This window comes from Dendrobates tinctorius, unplaced genomic scaffold (assembly GCF_039654945.1).
Source record: "Dendrobates tinctorius isolate UK_male_01 unplaced genomic scaffold, ASM3965494v1 ptg000050l, whole genome shotgun sequence".
Taxonomy (NCBI): Eukaryota; Metazoa; Chordata; class Amphibia; order Anura; family Dendrobatidae; genus Dendrobates; species Dendrobates tinctorius.
The window spans coordinates 3449119-3470476 of NW_027361718.1; positions in this window are offsets into that span (position 1 = coordinate 3449119).

Sequence of the window (21358 nt, forward strand, 5' to 3'; positions counted from 1 at the left end):
TGACAAAGTAATGAGTGGCAATAAACGATCTGGTCCGGACCAGTGTGTGAATGAGTGTGTATGGGTGTCCACCAAATAACATCCAGTGGAAGTGTGTGCGGAGTCTTGTTAGCTTGTTTTACCTCCAAACATGCTCATACACAGCTCACTCCCCAGGACGGTGCTCTGGGGATGTGCAACGCCGCCAGAACATACATTGCCAATACCAGCGGTGCCCATTTGTCTTTAACCTGAAGTACAGGTAGTTGCAGAGGTGAACTCTGGATCTGGGCGTCCCCTCTGTAGGTGGTTCCCTGAGGAGTGGTCTTTAGGGTCCAGAGGCCCCTCATTGAGGGAGAGTACTGTCATGATCCAGGCTGGATATGACAGGTTTTGAATAAGTAACCTTTTTTTCCCTTTGTGCTGGTTGCTTGGATTTGGTTTTGCCCACGGTGGTCATTGGGGTTATTGCACAGTGGTGTCTTTTGTTCTAGTTTGCCCCCGGTTGTGGTGAGCATTATTGCACGGGAATCTCTAACGGGTGTGAGACTCTGGCTCCTAACTATAAAGGTGTGTCAGGTGGTTTCACTCACTGTTGGTGATATTGGTCTTTTCCAACCATCCTTGGTGAAAGCTGCACTCAGATGCTGGACTCTGTTGCTGGAGGAGAGCTGCACTCAGATGCTGGACTCTGTTGCTGGAAAGCTGCAATCGGATGCTCGACTTGGAGTTCTTGCAAAGCTTGGTGGAGTGGCAGCTATGGTGTCAGCGAGGAGTTCTTGCAAAGCTTGGTGGAGTGGCAGCTATGGTGAAAGCTGCAGTCAGATGCTGGACTCTGTTGCTGGAAGAGAGCTGCACTCAGATGCTGGACTCTGTTGCTGGAAAGCAGCACTCGGATGCTGGACTCTGTTGCTGGAAAGCTGCACTCAGGTGTTGGATCCGGTTGGAGGAATAGATGCACTCAGGTGTTGGACTCTGTTGCTGGGAGCATTAGCAACAGAACAAAGCTAAGTGGTGTTTCCCTGTTTGTCGCTTTCCTCAATGTGTGTTTTAGTGCAGTGGTGGGATTAGTTTCTGCACCGTCCACTTCACTAGTAAGGGATTGGTTCAGGGCGAGCTAGGGATTTCAGATATCCTGATCGGCGCCCGGTGCGGAACCAGCCTAGGGATCATTAGGAGTGTAGAGACACTGACTCAGGGGAGTGCAGGAGATCTCCACGTCTCCGTTCCCTATCGCAGGGCCACCTTTGTAATCATTTCCCCTTCCCCCGTGTCTTGTTGTTTTAGTTACTGGCCTGCGGGTCATGTCACACAGGACAGTTACACGTGCCGTGTCTTTTTGTTTTAGTTACCGACCTGCGGGTCGTGTCACACAGGACAGGTCCACGTGACACCGCCAAAGTGATTTCAAATGCAAACCTAAAAAAATGGTTTTGTAACTTTTTTGAAAAATAATAAATCGCTGGTCAAATTTTAAGCCTTATAACTTCCTAACAAAAAAAAAATGTTTCAAAAATTGTGCTGATATAAAGTAGACGTGTCAAATGTTATTTATTAACTATTTTGTGTGACATAATGCTCTTATTTAGGGGATTAAAATTTTTCTGCAACTTTACATTTTTTTCACAAATAAACCCAAGAAATTTTGAAGAAATTTTACCACTATCATAAAGTACAATATGTCACTAAAAAAAACAATCTAAGAATTAGTGGGATTCGTTGAAGCGTTCCAGAGGTATAACCACATAAACTGACAGTGGTCATATTTCAAAATTAAGGCCTGTCATTAGCCTACAAAGTGACTTGGTCCTTAAGGGGTTAAAAATCATACTTCATGATGTCAATACATGCATGAAGACCCAGCTGGTGCTGGAGGCACTTGTGAAGCATGAGATAGAGACTGGAACTGGATTAGAGCTGGGGCCTAGAATGCTAGTGCAGGACTGATTAGGAGCTGTGGCAGCAGGGACCAATGAGGGACTAGGTAAGTATGATTTTTTTTGCTTTTATCTACTCATTGGTAGAAATGAGAGGACCCGTGGAAGTTCTTGTTCTGGTACCTGATCCAAACTTAGTCCAAAGGTCGGTCCGGGTACCAGAACTGCACCCAAATTAAACCAGAACTCAGGCCCCATTGTAAACAATCGAGATCCAAAATTTGAATCTGTGGAAAAAAAAATCTCTTGTCTCTCTCTCTCTCTCCGCAACGGACTTCCCCCGGAACTCCAAACGTGTGCAATGGACTTCCGGGAGAAGTCCGTGCTCGCCTTTTAGCTATGGACAGTAAATGTATGGTACAAACCCTGAACCTGTAGACTGTGAGCCCTCGCGGGCAGGGTCCCCTCTCCTTATGTACTTGTGCGTCCCTTGTCTTACACTTGTCTATTATTCTTGTATATATTACACTTGTCTATATTTCCCCTTTTGACATGTAAAGCGCCATGGAATAAATGGCACTATAAAAATGCATAATAATAATAATAATAATAAATTTTAACTTCAGGTTCACTTAACTGTACTCCTTGGCCATCCACGTGTCGTACTTTGTGATTGACAGATATAATAAATGGCAATCAGACTAATCTGACCAAATTATGGGTAAATCTGCTGAGTTCAAATTTTGGCAGATTTGCTCATTTGTAGTTGGTCCCTTTAGGAAATATACCAAAGAACTCCATAAAAGCTGCATAAAACAGCAACTTCTGTAGGCAAAAAAAACTAAAATCAAACTGAGCCAAACTGTGATGCGGTAGAAGAATCAAAGTTTATTCAATATTGGATTATTTCATGGAATCACCATTTGGTGATGTAGTATTTCATTAATGCCTACGAGACTGAACTTGAGATCCTTCTGTGCTCCATTGAGAGTATTCTACTAGAGAGAAGGGAGCTGTCATAACAGCTTTGTTTGCCACTCCAGTTTTTTTGGTAAGGTTTTAGTACAATCGATTAGTGTGGCAAGAATCAATAAAATGCCACCTTCACAGTGTATTGTATATGCAAAAAAAACTGCCTTGGACATATAAGATACAGTAGTAATTGCAAAAATCAGACCACTATAGGGAATATTTAGCATTGTGTTAGCTCCAAATATTTTGCGCATATTGGATATGCCATTGTCATAAATCTCTAACTCAAATTGATCCTTGTTTTAAACCATTTTTTAGTATCTGCACCAAAAAAAGACTAAAAATAAGGAGTTGCTTAACTTTTTGGTATGAATTTATTATTGCATTTCGACATAAAAGTTGGAAAAATGTCACATATTCTACACATTTTATAGCTGTCAAAAAATGAATGAAACAAATACATTAATGTTGCAATGAATTTTAACATCTATTAAAAAGTTGCAACATTGTCAAGGATACTAATTAACATATGTAAGAGAATGAATTTGGACAAATAAAAATGCATTGACTTGAGATACTTGACTCATTGATCTCAGGCTCTTGTCTAACATTTACTACCTATAAAACTTGTGGACGCAAGTTTATAATTAAGTTGTGACCTTTGATACAAATGGATTGATGGTGTTGAAGTTAGTACACGAAAGATTTGATGCAGCGTTTTCCATTTTTGATAAATGTGGGCCAGATTGTGTTATATTTATAAAATATTTTACAACGTTATATATACATTTAGAAGAGTAGCTGTAGAGGACATATTAAATGCAGGTAGGAGGCTCCTATCACAAAAATCTGTATTGAGGCCCAAGTGTTTGTCCCACAGTCATTTATAAACCCAACAACATTATCTTGTAAACTAATTTGTTTAAATGACATTTTTTAGTTTTGAAACTTAAACCCCCGTTACACATAGCGATATCGCTAGCAATATCGCTGTAACGTCACCTATTTTGTGACGTAGCAGTGATATTGCTAGTGATATCGCTATGTCTGATACTTACCTCTGACCGGCTCCCCCGCTGGCTATCGCTGGTCGCGCGAGAACGTCCTGGATCATTTCTTGTCGGGCGCTTCCTGCTGGGCTTCCTGTGGCGCCGACGAGCGACTCGTGGACGCGGGCGGGAGGACGTCAGGATCGCCTCGTCTGACAGATAATTAGCGACCCCCGACCCCTGCTATGTCGCTGGTGAGATCTGCCTGTGTGGCAGCTCACTAGCAACCACTTAGTGATGTACCAGCGATCTATATCGTTGTCGGGATTGCTGGTGCATCGCTAAGTGTAGCGGTATCCTTAGGCGGCTAGATATAAGTGGGTAAAAATCCATGCTGCCAATGGTCCTTGATGTTTGTCCTGATGAGGTGTGTTTACTTAGAAGCACATTGACTAAAAAAAACACATTTTTAACTATTCCTGTCTCCCCATCTCTGGACCACTGGTAGCATATTTACTAAAGTATTGGCAACTTCAGAAGCATACATTTTTTGAAAGAGTGACCATTTAAGATTTACTTTCCCTAATAAATGTAAAAATCATAAAATAAGCCATATTTTAAAACTAGCAACTGAGGCATATGAGCCATTTTTTTTCTTTCCTGCAGCTCAAGCTTTCAGCTTTGCTTTGAAGACTGAGACAAAATCAGAAGAGAAAACTCCCAGTTATTATTTGATGGTGCGAAATTTAGCTACAGATAACAATATAATGTTAACTATTAGGGCCCATACACATGATTATATTTTCAGTACAACAAAACACGGGATCGCACTCGGTCCCATGTTATTTTCTGCAGATGTCCAATTTTTTTCCTTGGACAGAGCCCATCCAGGTAAAAAAAAAAATTTGCAGCATGCCCGAGTTTGATATTCAGATCACACACAGCCATGCAAGTAAATGAGTCAATGGAAAACATAAATCTGCAATTGGACTAACAGAATGGAGAAGTTAGGAAAAAAAATTTCGACATCTTCTCATGCGGTTCTTATGACACGTGTCTCTGTCTCTGTCTTCGGATGTATTAGTAATCAAGGGGTGGTGAGAGAGCAGCCGCAGGTCCCACTTCCTCTTGATTACGTATGCATCTGAAGGATGAGTCAGTGACACCACCAGTGATTGGGCACCGGGCTCATGTGTCATAACAACCTCACAAGAGCCCAGGGGGAGCGAGTGCCAACATCACTGGAACGGCGCTGGCACGGGAGGTGAGTATAAGCGTTTTTTATTTTATCGGGGTCAAACATGAGGAATGAGAAGAGGTTGTCATAGTAGTGGACAACCCCTTTAACTTCTATTCATATCGGCTGCCATAAAACACTAATGAAGAGGTAATGCAGGAAAGAAATTAGTGCCTTCAGTATATGGCAGCCCACAGGAGAGTTTTTAAAAATCAGAAAAAATATATATCTATAATATAAACAAGTCAATTATTTCTCTTCATACTCATTAAAATAATGAAGATAAAATGAAATGCGTGATACAGACAGTTTACAGTAAAATAGTTTTTTTTTTTAATGACATGATGATGTAATTGAATGTGTTGATATTTGACCAACCCGAAATACAGCAAAAAAGTATAAGAAGACGTTCTTTCTGTCAGATAATTGCAGCCTGGGACAATGCCTACAATAGCATATTATCTCATAGGATACAACATAGGAACACAATTGGACAGAAAAAGATTATACAATTTGTAAAGTGTCATTTATAAATTTACTTTTGGGTATATCAACAAAAGAAAAAAATTCCACATCTCCAACTGAGCCGCTATATAAATTAAATATCCATATTTTAATTTTATGAATTAAAAAAAAAACTACCGAAAACATGGTTTACATAACATAGAATTGTGGCTTAGTTAAAGGGCATTAGTGGTAAAACTGTTAATCTATTAATCGTTTTAAACTCCACCAAATGAACAAAATACATTCTCTGTTTCCAGTAGAAACTGGATCATATGCATCTTAAAAGGGTGCCATTATCTCCATGGGTTTCTTCACTTGAAGTTAAAAATCTAAAAATGGTTTTCATTCATTTCTCATTAATATGCAAAATAATTCAAATTAGATTGTAATTAACCATCTACTCAGTAGAAAACCTTTTCATGATAATTTATGATAAACTGAGTTGCAGCTTTGATTGAGATTGATTCTTGGTGTTGAGAAGCTGTCATGAATATAAAAAAGCACCTGAAAAAAAAAATTGATTTTTAAACACCTTACTTGCTTGGCCAAATATTAATTGCATTCACAGGGCAACGCATTTTGAACTCACAGGTTATAAATGCACACGACACTGAAATTAGAAATGGTACAGATCTGTTTGTTATGTTAATATTATATATTGCCTTTTCTTTATACCAACTGGAAGTGACTCATATTTTGTGTTCTAATTTCGAGTCTGTTGTGAAAAGGTAGTTGGGGCAGAAATACCCCCAGACAGTGCAAATATATGAGTGAATGCAGCTAATTGGTGTTTTCTGTAAATTGTACATACTTGATATTATGGCATAAATTAGACAAACTTGCAATAACTAAATTGCATGTTGCATTTATAAAGGAATTTGCACATAACGTCTTTTTCAGGCAGGTGAACACGTTGAGTTTTACGCTATGTTTGCACATTGCTTTTTTGCTGCTTTTTTTCGTAGCCACAACCTGATCTCTTGGCAGTAAAAAAGCTGCAGACAGAAATCAGGTTTTGCTGCTTTTCCTGCTGTGTTTTTCAGAATTCCAAAGTTCACCTTTGACTCCACCATACAAGCATGAACAATACAAGGTGTTAGGCCTCTTTCACACTTCAGTCTTTTGGCATTAGTCACAATCCGTCATTTAAAAAAAAAAAAAAAGGATCCAGCAAATTATTTTGCTGGATCCGTTTTTTTTCTCATTGTCTTGTATTAGCAACTGATTGTGACGAATGGCCTTCCGTTTCATCTGTCGTGCGACGGATCCGTCATAAAATCGGTGTCCATTGGCTGGAAAAAACGTCCATAGGAACGTTTTTTGTCTCAGTTGAAAAGACGGATGGCAACGGATCCGTCGCAGTCCGTCGACTGCTAGAATGGACGCCTATGGGCGGCGGATCCGTCACCGTCCGTCACATGAGGGAATCCAGCGACGGATTCCGTTTTTTTCAACTGAGCATGCCCGGAAGAATTTCCCTTCCTTTAATTTAACCCTAAAAGCCATTCTGGCACAGAAAAGTCTCTCTCTCTATCCAGAATCCTATTCCTTTAAATTTCCTGCTGTGGCTGCTGCGACGGATCTGTCAAAAAAATGGATCCAGTGCATCAATTTTTTCCAATCTGCACTGGATCCGTTTTTTCACAGTTTGACGGATTGTGACTGATGGCAAAAAGATTGAAGTGTGAAACAGGCCTTAGGCAACCAATGCAAGACGTATGTGAAGCCATAAAACATTTTTGGATAAAAGGCATTTAGATCAAATTACTTAGTGGAAAAAGTTTTTTATGTCTGAAAAAATAGTGACTATTCAAGAAAAAATGCACAATTGCAAATGTAAAAAAAGCAGGGGGAGTTGAATTGGTCATTGTCACGATCCAGGTTGGATCTGACAGAGTAAATGCACAAAGTAACCTTTTTTTTCCCTTGGCTTTGTGCCAAAGGTGGTTTTGCCCCTGGTGGCCATTAGGGTCATTGCACTGTGGTGATTTCAGTTGTAGTTTCCCCCCGGTGGCCATTATGGTCATTACACTCTGGTTATCTTAGTTTGTGCACGTAATTATGTAACAGGTGTGATAGCTCTATAAGAGAGTATCAGGTGTGTCAATCACTGTTGGTGATAAAGTATTCATTTGCAAGCAAGCCTGGGTGAAGGATGGAGCTAAAGGAGAGTCACGGGCAACTCAGTGAGATCCATGGAGTGTCAGCTATGGTGTCTGCAAGGAGTGCTGGCATGGCGTGGTGGAGTTGCAGCTATGGTGCCAGCAAGGAGTTCGTGCATGGATTGGTGGAGTGGCAGCTATGGTGTAGAGCTGCACTCAAAATGCTGGACGTTGTTGCTGAGAGCTGGACTCAAGCATGCTGGACTTTTTGGCAGAAAAGCTGGACTCATTTGCCGCACTCTGTTTCTGGACAGCTGCACGCAGGTGTGGACTCTGTTTGCTCTAAGGCTGCACTATGATGCGGAGAAGGTCCGTTTCTGGACAGTGCACCCAGATGTCGGACACGGTGGAGGAAAAGATGCACGGAGGTGGTGGGCTCTGTTGCTGGGAGCGTAAGCAACAGAGCAAAGCTAAGTGGTGTTCCCCTGTTTTGTCACTTTTCCTTATGTGTGTTTAGTGCAGTGGTGGGATTAGTTTCCGCACCGCCCAATTCCCTAGAGAGGGTTTAGGTGCAGGGCGAGTCAGGGTTTTGAGGTTCCTGATCGGCACCCGGTGCGGAACCAGCCTAGGGAACGTTAGGAGTGTAGAGACACTGACTCAGGGGAGTGCAGGAGGTCTCCACTTCCCCTTTTCCCTATCGCAGGGCCACCATTGTTAATGTTACCCAGGTTTCCCCTATTTCCTTTGTCTTACTGTATTAGTTACTGGCCTGCGGGCTGCGTCACATAGGACAATCACACGTGCCGCGTCCTGTTGTATCAGTTACCGGCCTGCTGGCCGTGTCACTCAGGACGGGTCACGTGACAGTCATTCATAGTTTACTTGCACACATATCACTAAATTAATTAAATGGAACTAATACTAAGGGCTCATACTCACATGTGATAAACTCGGATGAGTCTCGCACATCAATACCTGGCACTGCCGCAGGCACTCGGATCAGAGCGTTTAGCTGCATGTATTTCTATGCAGCTGAACGCTCTGATCCGAGTGCCGGCGGCAGTGCTGAGTATTGACGTGCGAGACTTGTCCGAGTTTATCACATGTGAGTATGAGCCCTAACAGTTATACTCATGTGAGGATACCAAGATATTATGGATTAAACTTGGGAAAATCACAAAAATAAATAGGTTCACATGCTGATGTACCTGCGGGTTTCTGCTTTCACCAAAGACAGGGCATAAACTGATGCAGCATTTTGCTGCGTTTTTGCATTTACTCATTGCTTTCTATGGGTGAAAAAATGATGTGAAAAGGCTGCATAAACACTGAAAGAAGTGACATGCTGCAGTTTTCAAAAACTTAGCAGCTTTCAAATTTAGTCAGGAAAAAGAAGCATGTGCTTGGGATTTCCTAAATTTCATAGCCTTTTGCTTGTACTGTAACAAGCAGCTTTTAATTTCCATAAAAAAATGTAGCAAAAAAAAAAAACGCAACTTGTGAACATGACCTTAGAGTAGAATACTGTTCAGGAAATCATAGAATGTGAAGTGTTGGAAGGGAACTCCAAGGTCATCGTGTTGTTTGTATTCCTGAAGTTTCTTTTTTCGCATTATTTGGCCGTTTGCTGATACCTTTTTAATTGCTTTGAGCACTGTTTTTTTTTGTTTGAATTTTCTTCATGGAAATCAAAAATGTATGTAATCTGCACCTAAATATATCAATAAAGTATTGTCAGAGCCAAATACCAGAAAGAATCAAACAGAAATCAGCTATATTTAAAGCATGACACATGAAGAAGAGACAAAAAAACACACAGCATCAAAAAAACAGTAAAAATTGGAATGAAAAAATGCAAGTAACTTAATTTACTTACTAGGTGCAGAAAATCTGCAACACTAAAAACTCTTTGTGGGAACGTAGCCTAAGTTATCATTTTTCAGGCAGTTTTTGGAGTGGAATCCACCTGAAAATGATGTTGTGGGCTCGTATCCTTTACATTTGATGGGACATTATTTTCTTTTTAATCTACTCAATTCTATCTGCAAGCAGGGAACAGATAGGTGAAGACGTAAGGAAAAAATGATCTCAATGGAAAGTCATTTGTACAAGTCATTTGTGGTCAGTGCAGAAAATTATTAGTTCCTTACCTGTCACATTGAACATTTATCAGAACCAAACTGTGAAGCAGCAAGAGCTGAAAATATTGACATATAGCTTTGTAGTAAAATATTCATTTTAACCTCTAATCAACTAATTAAAATCCTTGCCCTTTCTACACTCAGGAGTCCAGTGGGCGGTCCAACTTAGCAACTGACAGCTATCTCTTCATGCACATTCACATATGGAAAGCTGCCAGTCTATGACAGAGACTGACCTTGGGACTCAAAGGCATAGTAACAACAATTTTACAAAGTAAAAAGGATTTACTTGATAGTTTTCAACAATATACATATATAGTATATATATCAATCTGTTCAGCTCTTCCTGCTTTATAACATGCTGCAAGTAAATTAGCTAAAATAAAAATTAAGAGTCTTCAGTGGTTGAGTCAGGAAAGCGATAATTTTGCCTTATCCAAATTTTACAAAAATATACTGTTGCTTATCAATCCATTATGTCATTGCTATAATACTTGCTAAAATCTGTAAGGCTAGTTTTATACTAGCGTATGGCCGCGGTGCGGAGAGCTGCGGGCTTCTTCCATGAAGCTCCGCCCCCGGCCACGCCTCCTCCGTTCTGCTCCGTTCTTGTTGATGGTGAGGCGAGCGTTTGGCACATGCTGCCGCACCGTCAAAATGACGCACGCAGAGGCATCTGCATTCGTCGGCACGGCCTGCGTACCTAATGCTAAAGATAGGGTACGCAGGCCGCATGCCGACAAAGGCGGGGCAGAATGGAGGAGGCACGGCTGGGGGCAGAGCTTCACGGAGGAAGTCCGCAGCCCTCTGCACCTCGGCCATATGCTAGTATGAAACTAGCCTAAATTGGATGGTGCGGTGCTTTTTGCAGCTTCTCCTCCCCCTTCACATTCTTTTGTCAAATAATGCCGCAGTCAGATGTTGGTTGTGAGTCAATAGTAAAATATATTTCCATTAAAAAATTTGGCATGTTTTAAAAAACACAAACGATTGTTAAAAGTGCGTAAACATTTTTAAAAAAAAATGTATGAAAAGTTTTTAGCTACAAATAAAAGACTGCAAAAAAAACTGCTTGAAGGAAGCTTCAGGTTTCCTTTAAAGAAGCACTCCTCCCATCATACTTTTTTCCTTTTAAAATATTGGCACAATCATATTTTACAGCACCGTGTAGTAACAATTGCTCATTTTCCCTTTCTACCCAGTTAATTTTTCTATTTTCCATTAGGTCTATAACATCACTTGATTAAAAACTGACTAGCTGAATCTTTCTAAGCTCAATGTAGAAACAGGAAGTCTTTTTTTCCTGCATGAGTCATCAATAGAACTACAATTCTTCTCACAGCAAACTCCCCCACAGGGGGGAGGAGGAAGCAGATGGGTCAGCATTTGACAAAGAGGATGATAAATGCATGGACAAGAGACTTCCTGTTTCTACATAGAGCTTAGAAGAATTCAGCTAGTCAGTTTTTAATCATGTGATGTCATAGACCTTATGGAAAAGAGAAGAATTTAGCAAGTAGAAAGGCAAAATGAGCAATTGTAAGTACACAGTTATATATAATATGATGACTGGAATATACTAAAAGGATAAAAACTTTGATAGGACTGCTTCTTTAACCCATACTATTATTTTCCCCTGTTTGCTATGACTATTAATAATTAAATGGTATGTGTTCCAACTATAGATATACACTAAAGCTTATTAAAAGTTCCTTTATCGGCTAATTTTAGAAATACAGACTTGCTTGTCTCACAAATACATAAGAATCACTGCAGTGATTTAGAAAATAAACTACTTATCTATTAAAACTAAAATAAATTAAATAACTAAATAAAATATAATCTACCGCAAGTGAAAAACATCTAAAAATGCATTTGTTACGGCATTATTAATTTAATATGCACTAAAATTGTATTTTTACATTTTGTCTGTATTTTTTCATATAAACATTCCTTGCCATTGTATTTTTTTCGTCTTGTGGAATTGTAAGCAATCTTTCTTTCTTTCATCTAAAAATAGATGTCATACCTGACTAGTTCAGGTCAAGAAACAAGCATGATCACACACAAGTGCTTTTTGGAAAATAACAAAGACTCAGCTTTTACAACCCCAGCATTCCAGGTGTTAAGAAACACAGAAGCAGTTGACATGGAGAAGACCCTCGGATTGAACATTTTAGAGTTTTCGGGTGGCCTACTTATTGATGACATTGTCCTACAATGTGTTTAATAAGTTGCTGTAAGAACTATAATGAACTTTACATCTTAACCAAGTCTAAAAGTCGTTTCTTTTACTACATTTTAAAACATGAAAAGAAAGTATAAATTATGCATCATTCCGATATCTTAACAATGGTGTCATTAAGGAATCTCAAGCAAAAAAAGCCATCTTTGATCCCTTCTGCATTGGATAGTCCCTGCAACATCATAACCAGAACACAGGAGAGCTCTCTAACTGGACAGGTGAGGATCAGGTAAATATTTTTTTAAAAAACTTTTAATACCATCCCTGCCTTATATAATACGATGGTGGCCGACAAGTTTCAGGTTTGTCCAAAGCAAATTACAAAAATATCTGAATTTTTGGTAAAATCTAACGTGAGTTCACCTCAACTTAATTCACTTGTCTATAGACTCCACCCATTGCTACAATGAAGGAAATGCACACAATGCTCCTTTGGCTCCCATTGACCTCCCTTGGTTTTTCCTACGGATTCTGCTGCAGTTCCGCAGCGGATTTGGCCGCTGCGGATCCGCAGCAGCTTTTGCTGCGGTGTACAGTAACATAATATCCTATGGATATTAAAAAACGCAGTGCAGACGGGGTGGATTTTTCCACGCAGTTTTCCTGTGGTTTCTAAACCGCAGAAAGAATTGACATGTCAATTCTTTCTGCGAATTTCGCTGCGGTTTGCCATCTCCTCCATTGTGGAGATGAAAAACCGCAGGGCAAAACCGCAGGCTAATCCGCAAGTAAAACCGCAGGTCTTTAGACCTGCAGATTTACCTGCAGATTTTACAATATCTGCGCGGCCAAATCCGCACCCCAATCCGCAGCGTGTGCACATACCCTCATACTACTGGGCCACTGTAGTTTAACAGTATTTCTTACAACTCAATGCTGTTACAGTCAGATAGAAGTAAAAAGTCAAGTGTGTTCTAGTCTTTGGTGGAGGTCTCTATCCCACCACTATAAAGGCCCCTTTACATTTAGCGATGCACCAGCGATCCCGACCACGATACGACCCAGTCAGGATTGCTGGTGCATCGTTAAATTGTTGCTAGTGAGCTGCCACACAGGCAGATCTCATTGTGACGTAGCGACGCAGCAGCGGTCATTACTTACCTTTCAGACGCGGCGATCCTGACGTCCTCCCGCCCGCGTCCATGCGTCGCTCATCGGCACCAGCAGGAAGCGCCCGACGAGTAATCGAGCTGCACGATCTCACGCGATCAGCGACAGACAGCGGGGGAGCCGGTCGGAGGTAAGTATCACACATAGCGATATCACTAGCAATATCGCTGCTGCGTCACAAAATCAGTGACGCTTTAGCGATATTGCTAGCGATATCGCTATGTGTAAAGCCCCCTTAAGTGTCAGAAGATTGTGTTGTGTTCATTAACCTACTAAACCTTAGCCGAAAAAAATAGCACATACCCCACAATAAGTAAAATAAATAGCAATAGTGTATGAAAATAGCATAGGGTACCTAGATAACATTATTTTGATAAAAAAAAACCATAAAAGCTATCCCACCACTATATGGTTTTGCTTTAGGTTTTTGAACTTTCTTTTCTTTGAACTAGAAATAATGTTCATATAAATAAACATGGCTTGGTGTCCAATAGCTGGGACCACAGTCCTGCTTAGCCTTTATTGACATTTACATAATTTTACATATGGTAAGGTTTTAATACTATAGGTTATGACTGTCCTGTGTAGGGTCACCTTGACATGGTGGGATGAATTTACATTTTTTTTAATCAAAACAATGAGTCATGGCTTGACTCGATCCGGTGACCTCTTGCTGTGTGGTTGGTTTCCCTCTCTGTTGGACCTCAGCCTGTGTTGTCTTTGTCCAACTGCTGACATTGCTCTTGTCTTTCTTTTGCTTTGCGTTGCTGTTCTGCTTCTGTGCAGGTGTTTTCACTTCCACATATGATTTGCCCTATCACATCTCGGGAGGGACTATTTATACTCTCCTGGAACAGATAGTCTTTGCTGGCTATATTCCAAGGTAGATGGATGCTTGGAGTCCCAGCTCCCTTCTTGCTGATGTTTTCTCTATTGCTTCTGCTGCAGTTTGTTTGTGTGTTCTCCTTCCCAGCACTCATCCCATTTTGTTACATTTAGGGTCTGGAGGTTTCCACATATACTGAAGGTCTTTTGGGTTCCTTTCTTTTTCTTACGTCTTTCATGCAATCTCCGTGTTCAGGCTGGGACAAATCAAGGTCAAGTTAGTGGCCAGTGTGTACATGGCCATATACGTTGAATGCATTCCAACTTATATATCAGTTTATTTCTTTCAGTTTTGTGTTCATAAACCTGTTATATGCACACAACAGTATAATATAAAGTTCACCATAGGTGGCATTTCAGAAGACTTTACAGAGTAAGCTGTTCTACAGTATGTGTGTACATGAGGAATATTACTATTACTTATCTCTTAAAAGAAATATTGCAAAGTTTCTCATTTTCACTTCTTTTAGAAATGTAGGTAAGGTTTGGAGAAAAAACAGTGACGGAAGTATCCACAAAATATTTAACTCTCGAAAAAAATATATAAAAACTATGATTATTGTCTGCACATTTTTACCAATATATTACAAGATGTACTACATTTCGGTCAGTTATCTGGTAGAAGAGGTTGTGTCAGGACAGAGTATGAGCCAATCACAACATACATATACTCCAGGATTATTTTCTAAAGCACCACTCCAGTGTTTCCTTTTTATTTCAGTGTTGGAGTGGTGCCACTAATGTCAATTTCCTGACCCTAATCTTATACTTACCAGCCGCTGCCTTTAGCTTTTCCTGATGCCGCTCTGGTCACAAACCTGCCATCTTGTAAGCACAACTTTTGACTGACCGGAAGTCAGAGGTAGCAGGCGTAATCTCTCAATGGAAGTGTCACGCGGGGCTTAGGACAACTAAGGCAGAAATACCCGGGGCCCCTGTGGTGTCCCTTTCACTAGGGGAAACCCTGTCTGACCCTCAACCCAGGGTTTTTGCTGAAGGTGCAAATGCCTGAGCCTCCACCCTTTCCTTATCTCCTGCTCAGCCCTGCACTTAACCCTCCACCCTCCACCCAGTGAGGAGACACACCACCAAAGCTCCCACACAAATAAGACAGACAGGGAGAACTTAAACTGCACTGCGCCGCACACACACAGGAATATACAGTAATGTGAACAGGGCACAACTAAACACAAATATGGGAAGGAGAAAGGATAACGACGGATCATACGACACCAGATACGAATCTCTCTCTCTGCAACACCTCCACTCCAGACCGGAACCACTTGGTATGAAAACACAAGCTGCTTAGTGGCTGCGATCTGACGAGGGCATGCATATTCAGCTTAGAATGGCCATTTGCACCTTTGCTACTACCAGGCCCTGCTGCTGAACTGCCCCTTTCAACTCGGAGACCTGTAAGGACAGCGCCGCCAACTGGCGGGTTATGGAATCCATGGGATCCATGGACTCCTGAAAAAATGTGGGCCGATTATAATGTCAGATGGTACTCCGTGGAGTCTGACCACCTCCTTCACAAATACCTGAGCCAACGTCTTAGCATTGGGCAAAGAAGACAACGCCACAAAATGCGCCATCTTTGAAAAACGGTCAACCACCACCAGGATGACCGTGTTCCCTGATTCGGTACTGGCTGGTCATCCAGGGGTGAAGGGCACCTTAGAGCTGGTATCGCGTCGTTTCTGGTGGCCCAAAATCCGGCAGGACGTGGTCTCGTACGTGGCAGCTTGCATCACGTGCGCTAGGGCTAAGTCACCCCGAACCCGTCCTGCTGGCACGCTACAGCCTCTGGGGGTACCCAATAGGCCATGGACAGAAATCTCCATGGATTTTATCACTGACTTGCCAGCCTCGGCAGGGAACACGGTCATCCTGGTGGTGGTTGACCGTTTTTCAAAGATGGCGCATTTTGTGGCGTTGTCTTCTTTGCCCAATGCTAAGACGTTGGCTCAGGTATTTGTGAAGGAGGTGGTCAGACTCCACGGAGTACCATCTGACAGGAAGTCTATGACAGCCTCGTTCTGGCCTCATTCTGGTTCTCTAAGGCTTACATTTAGTTGTGACTTCAGGCTCATGCAGAAAACACTGGAGCTATCCAACAGGTCACAACCTACAGAAGATGACCGGAGTGGCACAAATAACTGATGAAGATGGTGGACGGAAAGTATATTTCTAGAGGCAGGAAACTGTGGGAATTCACAGTCTGGAGTCACAAAAAGTGACTGCAGACTCGTACCCTAAGGCTGGATAACCCCTTCAAGGGTTTGTCTAAAAATAGACAAGTCAATCAATAATGCAATGAAAGAAAGTGGGGTCTAGAGAATGAGTTAGTTCATAATGGAAAATAGTGACCAAGGTTCTTTGAATCATTTGGAACTGGCATATCATATAGACTTAAATTAGTTTATGACCACTTTAATGCACAGCATCAAAATGATTGATGCGTTTTGCAATTGCTTTCTGCTACTCTATCATTTTTGTAACAAAAAAGTTCAATCCCTAATAGACACATTGTCCATCAAAACAAAAAAAAAATTAAACAGCTAGTAATTAAAGTGAAATAGATACTAATAGTCACAAACTTAAAATATGTCCCAAAGTTATCTGGCTAATGAAAGTGGTCTGCATCTCCCATTATGCATGATGCATGAGCTTCTAAATAAAATATTGTATGAAAGATCATTTTCTGTAGTCCATCCAATTAATTCTGGAGCAACAAGACACCTTTTTCTAAGGACAAATTGCCCTACATGGCGATTTGCTTATTCTATTAAGTAATTTTGTCCTGACAGATTCCCTTTAAATAATTAAAACATTCTCAAGTTTAGAAGTTATCCCTTTTCCATGGGTTAGGGTATAACTTTTTTAGAACTTTTTGTTTGTTGAGTTCCAACTGCCTGGCTTCTACCAATCCCACCAAGAACCAAAATGATCCATTCTTAATGGAAGTGCCAGCCAGAGATTGCTGAGTATAGAGCTCAACTGATCTGCAACCCTCCTATTAGAATAAAGGGAGAGGCAGCGTATGTGATCAACCTCCAGTCGATTTAGCCCCAGAGATTTATTTTAAACTTGATAGCACCCCTTTAAGGTGGGCACATCACTGTACTTCCATCATAAGTATCTTAAAAATGTTGTTCATATTGGGTAATCCCTTATTAATTGATCCACTGTGGAGTATAAATTAAAAACACTGTATACTTACCTCCCAGACTGGTTCCATTTCTCTGCTCTCAACGTCATGTCCCCCAGGGTCTCTCATAAATGATGTCACAAGATTGCTCCAGTCAATTAGTAGCTATTGACAGGCTGCAAACTTCACTATTAGAACTGAAGTCCACCATATTCTGAGGCAGTTAACGTTTTTCTTTTTCCGTATACTTGTGGAAGGGCTTGGCTTTTATAGGACAAGTTTTGGTTTTCATATGACTTTTCAATCAATTCTTTAAATTTTTTTTCCAGGATGAAAAAAAATATTCTGGCATTGTTTGTCCTTTTTCTATACTTTGGGTCAATATGTATTTTTTCATGTGTTTGTTTTGTTCCATTGAGTTTTTTTTACTTTTTTAAACTCATCTTTTTTTCTGAATATTTATTATTAATGATCTCACATAGTTAATACACTGTATTACTTATGTAGTGCAGTGTAATATCTCAGTCTTTCAGTACTATCCACTACTAGGTAGCCTATTAGATTTGACTGACATGTAGCATCTTAGAACTCGTTTTAGCAGGATCTAATGGTGTTCAGTATATGTCAGATCTATAGGCCATAATTATGTCTTTACTTGCCATAGCAATCAATCAGCACCAGATAATCATGCAACATAGGGGGAATGGAATATGGACAGTTAAAGATTGTGCTCTTTCTTTGCTAAACTTCTTAAATTTTATCATCAATACTGATATGTTACATTGCTGGGATTGGGGGCTCACTCCTGTCCCAGCAGTTGCAGTGGGAGCTCACTCTTGTCCCAGCAGTTGTAGTGTGAGCTCACTCCTGTCCCAGTAGTTGCAGTGGAAGTTCACTCCTGTCCCAGCAGTTGCAGTGGGAGCTCATTATTGTCCCAGCAGTTGCAGTGGCAGCTCACTCCTGTCCCAGCAGATGCAGTGGAAGCTCACTCCTACACTCCTATCCCAGTAGTTGCAGTGGCAGCTCACTCCTGTCCCAGCAGTTGCAGTGGGAGCTCACTCCTGTCCCAGCAGTTGCAGTGGAAGCTCACTCCTGTCCCAGCAGTTGCAGTGGAAGCTCACTCCTGTCCCAGCAGTTGCACTGGGAGCTCACTCCTGTCCCAGCAGTTGCACTGGGAGCTCACTCCTGTCCCAGTAGTTGCACTGGCAGCTCAGCTTATCATTAAAGCTGGCTCATGCTGGAGATGGTGTAGGTATAAATGATGTGTCTGCACCATACTGATCATATACATATTCTGATTTGGCATGTTGTGCCCCACCAGCATGTACATGGATGTGATTTTGCTTTAAAGGTTCAATTACTCTATCCAATCTTTCCCTCACTTTCTCTCTATATATAGCTTTATATATGGTAAATCTATCTTACAGCTTCTTGCCTAATTAATCTTTTTCTTTTCATCTTGACAACTTTTAGCTCAGTAGATTTTGCTTCATTAGTTCTCTAAATCCACTAAAACTAGGCTACAACATCTTTGCCTAATAGAAAAAAAAACATAAGACCCATCAGAACAGAGTATTACACAATGTCTGGGGAACAATTAATACATGATTCTCCAACAAAACTGTTTTTAAGTGGACATAGCATATTTAACTGTATAGTTTGTGACACACAAAATGGAAATGCAATAAAACCTACTGGGAATACGCATTTAACCTAGCACTGAGCAGATTCTTAATAACTCACTTGAGGGATAATCGCTAGTGAATTATCATTTATTTAACTCATGGGGATACTCAGTGTGTTCTCTCTAAATGTTTCTAATGAAATTCTTTCAATCTCTAACAATGCGAAAAGTAGGCTATAACAAGCTACAGGGCAGTTTTACAACAACGATAATGTACATTTAATATGTATACTCTTATTGATCTCGAAAGCGGAGGTTTTCTTCCTGTTCAGCTAGTATAATATTATTATGCCCTCTTAAAATAACCAAATTCTGATAAACAATCCATGTAAAGCAAAGCATGAAAATCAGGATTCACAGATAGGATATCACGGCATTGCGGCAATTAAACACGCTATATAACCAAAGCAAAAGATTGTTAGATCTTATTACTGTCCATTTAGGTAGGATAATTTACAGCAGCTCTTGCGTTTTTCTGTTTTAAAACAAATTTCAGGTTACGCTGGTTGACAAAAGCAAAATTAAATGGATTTAATTTTTTTTTGTGCTGAATTAAAAAATGCTTTCATATTTATTCCATCAGACAGGGTTTTTTATGACATACATTTCAAGTTTTAAGTAAATATTTAAAAATAATACTTGTAGTCAACATTATAAGAAATATAGCTTACCTGGAAAATTTTTGATGATGATTTATGGGAATATTTTGCTTCTGGGATGTCTTCGTTTATGATCCAGCAAAAGTCAGCCAGCATACTGGGGCTCCACTTGCCCTTGTATAAATCTGCTGATGAAAACACTCCCATGCTGGTCATTGACAGCACCAAGATTTTCTGGGAAGAAGTCCAGGTGGAGTCCAAGAAATGAAGTTTTAAGGACATGTTGCATCCCACAGCTTGGTATTATTTCACAAGATCACTGAATATATTACTGCAGTTTTCAGCTTTATGATTTCCGAGAAAAGAAGAGGAGACATAGTTGCTTTTCTAGTGGATTTAACAGTTCCTGAAATTGTTCATCGTCCATCACCGATCTTATTTGTGGCCCTATTTTCAGTTTTGCATCACTAACTTTAGGAAACATAGATTTCAAATGTAAAAATGTTGCAGGATTTTTATCAAGTGCTCTTACAAATTGTTTGCTTCATCAAGCTTAGTTGAATATTCAGTGGAAGTAAATATAATGTTACGCCTCGGAGAAGGCAAATTCCAAGAGTGGACCCTCTGGGTCATGGTACCGAACTTTCCCTGAATGAGTTAACCAGGTGGAGCCAACCTCTATACAGGCATTGTTAGGGACAGGCCCAGGGGTTTCAAATACCACGACTGCTGGTACAAGAGGGCGGCTCGTAGGAAGCACAAAATATAATACTCGAGGTAGATGGTACAAGGAGGGCAGCAGGAATGGACACTGTGACGTCTGCCTGCGGGTCTGGGCTGCAGCCAGGCAACGCCCCGAGAAACACTGATACCCTTTACCCCTATACAGGGATCTGGATTTATAGCAGAGCCCAGGAGGCGCTGTCTGAATAGGAGCAGTGACCAGAGCAGGACGGTCGCCAGAAAGGTGTTCCAATACGGGACACAAACGTGGAGATATGCAAGTCTAAACCAGTCGGACAGCAATGGTACAAAAACGGTAGACAGAAGCAGAGTCAGATTCAGGCCGAGAGTCATAAACCAGGAGAGTAGCAGAGGTACAGAATCGTTAGGCAGAGGCAGAGTCAGATTCAGGCCGAAAGTCATAAACCAGAAGAGTAGCAGAGGTACAGAATCGTTAGGCAGAAGGAGAGTCAGAAGTCCAGGTCAAAGTCAGAGTCAGTCAGAAAGTAATTCGCACAGTAACACACGGGGGGAACCAAGAATATATCCGGCGGCTTGCAAGACCAGTCCCAAGGTATTTCAGGGATCAGGTCACCCCTCATAGGTTCCTGAACTGATGATGTCATCAGTACCGCCCCCAGGACCAGGCCAGATGGAGATGCAGTAACCTCTTGATGACTGACAGAGGGGCGGAGCCTGCGTCCACCAGATGCCTGCGCAGGTGCCCTTACTCTGTCAGCACCATAACTCCCGGGCGAGCCATAGCGCCTCCTAGTGACCACGACAGGAGCAGCAGACCCAGAATTTAACGGCGACGTGACAGACCGGTGCCTCCTAGAGGCTAAAGCCGGGACAGTAGGCTCTGAGCCTGACGTGACAGAACCACGGCCCCTTCCAGTGGCCGAGGCAGGAACAGCCGTCCCTGAGTCTGACGATAAAGTGGCGGTACGGCGCCTCCTAGTGGCCGCGACCGGAACAGCAGGCCCTAAGTCTGGCGGAAACGTGACAGTACCCCCCCTCCAAGAGGGGCCTCCGGACCCTCAAAACCCGGTTTATCAGGGTGAAGGAGGTGAAACCTTCTAATCAACCCCTTGGCATGAATGTCACTAGCGGGGACCCAGGACCTCTCCTCTGGGCCATAGCCTTTCCAATGAACT